Source organism: Cupressus sempervirens, chromosome 3 (assembly GCF_028749045.1).
Source record: "Cupressus sempervirens isolate cs-2001-9-10 chromosome 3, ASM2874904v1, whole genome shotgun sequence".
NCBI lineage: Eukaryota > Viridiplantae > Streptophyta > Pinopsida > Cupressales > Cupressaceae > Cupressus > Cupressus sempervirens.
Genome location: NC_143120.1, coordinates 403,447,101 through 403,453,105, shown reverse-complemented (window position 1 = coordinate 403,453,105; position 6,005 = coordinate 403,447,101). Strand labels below are relative to the sequence as shown.

Here is a 6,005-nt window from a genome sequence, read left to right as displayed (position 1 = left end):
TACATACATATACATATATGTATATATATGTATATATACATATATATATATATATGTATATATACATATATATATATATATGTATATATATATATACATATATGTATATGTATATATACATACATATATATATATATACATACATATATATGTATATATACATATATATATATATATATATATATGTATATATACATATATATATATATATGTATATATATATATAAAGATCAGTACTAATTAGTCAATTATTATATATTGGTATGAAGGTTTTAGCATAAAGTAGCATTTTCCACCAAAAATATGAGAAAAGGGAAGAAATTATAGCATCATACCTTTAATTGCCATGTGTAATCATGATATTTATCCATGATAGATCTAGAAGGTCATCAAATATGGCTGCCCACATGTCATCAATATTCTTGGTACTCTTTGTAATTGGTAATTGGTAATGACTAATAATTTCTTATCATATTAAGATTTTTGGATGTAATTTTAGTGTGGTTACTGATTGGAAGAAGTTTTGTTTTACTTAGCACAACATCTCTCTACTTTTCTTGAGCTTTTAATGTAAACTCAGTCTTCAAGCTTCTAATTTTGAACTCCTCTAGAAGGTCTTTGAAAACTTCATAGACATCGGTCTTGACCAAACAAGTCAGATGATTTTGCCATATAAACCAAACAATCAACTTTTTTGATCGTAGATGTAGAAGGTCATGAAAAATGACTTCCAAAATGTCATAAGTCCTATTGGTGTTTCTACCAATTTTAATGGGTAATGATTGATAATTTCTTTTCTTATTGCAAAATTTGTATATAATTTTAGTGTGGTTGTTGATTGAAGCATTGTTTTTGTAAGTATATGCAGTGGAGATGAAACAAAAGCTCTTTTTGTTTTTGGAGATTCATATGTAGACATTGGAAATTACTATACTGGTATGAAAAATAGCATAGTTTTAGCATGGAAATATCCATATGGTATCACTTGGCCTGGGCACCCATTAGGTAGGGTATCATTTGGTAGAATTCTTACTAATTATTTAGGTAATCTTTCTCAAAATCTATTTCTAATGATCTCAAAGGCCCATATCAGAAACTGTTGTTCATATCAAGAATTGTTGTTGCATATTTTAGCCCAAAATATTTGGATAGGCAATATAAATAGAATTCAATTTGCCTCAAACTTTTCCATTGCTATGTACTAGGGTTTCCAAGTGCTTTACACCATCAGCTAATATAGGTATATGTTTGACTTCTCTCTAATTATATAATGATTATAGATCATGGTATTGACTTCTAATTTTCTAAGTATAATAATGCTTAAGGGTCTCGTATGCAATTTTGTATATTTATATTTTGCACTGTGAACCTAGAAATTCCCCCAAATTTTATAAGATATAAAAATCTTATCCAAAAAAATCTTATTGAAATTTCATTTGGAAGGCAAGCCAAAACTTTCAAAGTAATCATATGAAATAGAAAAATTGTGACCCTTTAGGATTGCACTATAGGATCCTTTGAAAATCCTTTTTCAATCCATCCATATAACTCCTCATAATTGATGCCCTCTTCAAGATACAATTATATTAAAATTGAACAAGCAATTTTCAATTTTAAAGTCTTGATAACTATGACAAGTTCTCTCCAGTAGTGCTTCTCTTGTATACTCTAAGCCATGGACTAGAACAATCCTATTTCCTTAATCTATTAACATTAAAATGGTTATCTACAAGAGCTTCTAGATTTGATTGTGTATAGTTTTTTAAGCATGGATGTTTCAAATCAAACTCTGTGCTCTATGATTGTGTATCTTTTTTCTTGTGGCCTCTTATGCTTGGTTTCATCTCTCTTATGCTTGATTTCATCCTGATGATGGTTCAAAATGTCGATGCTAAAAAAACTATACAAAATCAAATCCAGAAGCTCTTGCAAATAATTATCATAGATTGTAAAAAAAAAATTCTCATTGATTAAAATAATTCTTTTCTTTATGATTATATTGCCATGGTTTTAAATATACAGGTGAATGCATTTACCAAAGTTTGTGTTTTTTCTTAAATTTATGCAGCCCAAATATTAGGTCTTCCATCTCCAGTGACCTACTAGGTTCTGAAAAGTTCAAGTCATCATATAGAAGCAAGGAAAGGCATAAACTTTGCAGTAGCATATAGTGGGGTATTTGATACTTTTGGAGTTCCAAAGCTAAGTGTCCAAGTTGGGAATTTCAAGGATTCCATTATATCTCAAAGATATGGTTCTCATCATCTGAAGCACTCAATAGCACTTCTCACTCTGAATGGAAATGATTATGCTACTACAAATGTTACCACAATGGTAAGAATAAATATCACCAAACTTGCTATGTTCTAATGATTTTTTTTGTTTCTAGATTTAATTATGGAAGTTTTTTTAGTATCAATGTTTCGGATCCACTTTGTGATCTATCATCAGGATGAAAGAATTATCTTACATCCTTCTCTCATTCTGACAATGCATCATATCTTACATCCTTCTCTCATTCTGATGATGGATCACATAGTGCGATCCATTGATACTAAAAAAACTTACACAATCAAATCCAAAAACAAAAAAGATTTTTTTGAAATAGATTGTGAAAATTTGATATTATTAATTGTCATGTTGTACTAGAATGATTCAAATGTGATTTTAAAAAATATGTGACTGAGGGTTATGTTTACAGGGAACAGAGAAGTTTGTGAAGAGTGTTTTAGCAGAGATGAAACTGCAACTCACAGAGCTATATAATCTTGGGCTAAGGAATTTTTTGGTATCAAATAACATGTCATTTGACTACCAACTAGGTTACTTACAGTCTGCAGTAGTATGTTTGAACACAAAAATGGACTTAGTTTCCACCCATAATAAATATCTATCACAAGCCATTTCAAAGCTGAGGGAGCTTGAAGATGCCAACTTCCTCATCCTTGATTTCCTTGCAGCCTTCTCTCATATTATCTTTAACCCATTTGCATATGATAAAGACATTGATTATAGTGTAGTTAAGAATTTCAAGATTATCTTTTTCAGGTTTTCCTTCTAAATAGTGTATCTATTTAAGAGCCATAATTATAGGACTACATAAATATATGAGGATATTGATTGACTTATTTCTATATTGTGTATTGAGTAGGAACTCATGAGATGAGTAGATCATGCTATTCTAGAGATGGAAACATGAGCAGCTTCATTGTTGGGTGTGTTGATTATGATGAACAAGGAAGAGCTCTTTTTCATTTGTGCAAGTCTCAAGAAGAATTTTTCTTTTTTGATTGGTACCATCCTACTCAGAAGGGATGGTAAGTGATGATAAATCTTCACTACTCTCATTGTGGGTTTGTTCAAGATGGCTCATGTACTTGTCATTACATTGAATGAATATCATTTATCACCTATACTACTAACACATTACACTATGGTACATGTAGTTGAGAATTACTATATTTTCAAGACATAATATAGCTATATGTGAAGTTATAAGCACACTATTTATATCTTATGTAGGATTTATGCCCAAATTGAGATATATACAGTTGTATATAGGCATTCTATGTGCAATCAACCACCACAGTTTATTAGATGCCCAAATTTTAGAGAGCATTCATAATAGGGTGAAAGTAATTGTGTCAGCATATGAATTACATATCTTTCATCAATAGATAGATTAAATTGAGCTAGTTGAAATTGTTGATACTGAAGTTGAACCCTAAATTTGCTCATTAATGTACTAGTAGTTAATACTATTGCATAGCTTTTCGGATTTGCTGGTGTACTTTCTTTTGGATGTTCCCCTTTCTCCTTTCCATCCAAAATGAACTCATTCCATTCCCTCACTGAAACAAAGGGAGGACACTCGTACTTCAAGTTTAGGATGAGACTCTTTCTATATGTGTCTGTCACAACCTTAAGATGTCTGGAAGCTTTTTGTAACAATTTCTTATGATCAAAAATACTACTACCAAACTCATGCTCTATATCTTTGATGAGCTCATCTTTTAATTTTTTATCTTGTTAGTTCCACCTTTTAAGAAAAAACACAAAATTGTTAGATATAGCTAGTATAAGAAAAGACCCAAATGAAAGGAAAAATGTTACACCAATTAATGATATGAAAAAAAAGTGGGATAAAATTAGTTCAGTTATGATGTTCCACCTTTTACGTATGGTGGGCCCAAATCTTCGTAGCGTGAGGTCATAAAGCCTCCTATAAAATGTATCATTTCCTGCAAAAAATGTCATGGGATAATTAATAGTAAGAACCATTAAAATGAGTCATGCAAAGAATACTTTTCATAGTGAATAACAAATACATAAAATGAGATACATTTCATCTTTTTAGTGATCTATTTCAAGGTTGGAGGATCAACTTGAGCAAAATTGACCAAAAAAGAAGTTTGGAAAAAAATTTAAAATGTCTAAAACTAGTCAAACTCTACCAGGGTTCTATTGTTGATGTTTTGAAACTAAAAAATATACTATGACTATATTAATCAGTATAACTTGAAAAAAAAATATAGTTCATAATACATATAACTTGCCATGACCTTCATTTTTTGTCATTCTTAATTGATGTTGTCACTGATCATACCTAGGATATTATAGAAAACAAATATTGCTAAAATAGATAGTGAAGCTAAAACTGAGCACTCTAAAACTCTAATAGGCAATAGCAATGAATTGGGAAATCATTGAAAACTGAACATTGAATATGAAAGAAGACTCCCACTTTTGGTTCTCTATAGAAAAATTGGTTAGTATCTTCTACTAAAAGCATGAAATTGCAATGTACCAAATTACTAAACTAGAGAATTACTGGTATAGACAAAAGGTCATTTATAATTCAGATGATCCTACCAAACCCCTAATAAAAAGGAATTCCAGAATAATTAAACAACTTGCACAATATGACATACTAAAGAATGTCATGAGGCATCACTCCACATCAAAAGCCCTTGCATTCACCACTTCCTATCATGTTTACGTCTTGCAAGAAAATCCTTATTACAATATAAAAAATAATTATTTAAAGTACCTAGAATCTTAGGACATTTCAAAGGAATTGACTCATCATCGTCAATCAACAATGATGTCTACATAGCTCCCTTGCTAGAAACATGGGTAGCTCTAGGAAATGACATTGAATTATCACCAATACATGCACTATGATCCATATTTGGTGATGTACCAAAGGGTGCATCTCCTACCATAAAAAAAAAAATACACTATGTGATGCACTCAAGATTAAAGTACATATTATCAACTCATAATTAACACAAAACCAAATATAGAAAAACAAGGATTTACCAGCTAGACATCCCCTTGTTGTCGACATTGCAGTTGGCAATCTCGTACGGCCATCCATCAACCTCATAGAAGTCTCCTGCACTGGATGATTTGAACAATACAGTGTTAGAAAAGACATTCTGAAATAATAAAAGTAAGAGTTAAGAAGTTTTGAATGTTCAAAATAAAAAATTCCTTCTAACTTGTCAACTAAAAGATTATTTTACCAGTGGCAGTCGAAGCTTTGCTACTACCAGCCTCACTGCATTGTCCTTGACCAAGTTGTGGATTAGTTGCCAAAAAATCCTGTATAACAAGAATTTAGTAGTTAAAGTTTCTTACAACTCTTTAAAAAAATTGCATCAATAAAGTATTTTGCACATATTGCATATTTTACTTCACAACATAGAAGATTATAAAATATAAATCTTTATTGAACTTTTGTTATAACTAAAGATTCATTACTGCTTACTTCATAATGACGAGTTTGCACTCTCAAATTTGATAGCCTCTTCATCATCTCCTTGGATTCCATATTTGCCTCATCCAAAATTTTCATTATTTCTAAATTAATTTTTTATATTTTTTTCATCAACATTTTTGTTACATTGGGATTTTCAACAATATCCTCATCATAAGGCATAGCTAGTGGCTCAGTACTTACTACTGGTGCTTTACCCTTATCCTGAACATCAAATTGTGAG

At 30.5% G+C, this 6,005-nt stretch overlaps 1 pseudogene; it reads left to right on the top strand.

Moving 5' to 3' along the window:
• The first annotated feature begins 723 nt into the window (after positions 1 to 723).
• On the top strand, positions 724 to 3,396 carry LOC149566713 (GDSL esterase/lipase At5g03610-like; annotated as a pseudogene).
• Positions 3,397 to 6,005: the final 2,609 nt, after the last annotated feature.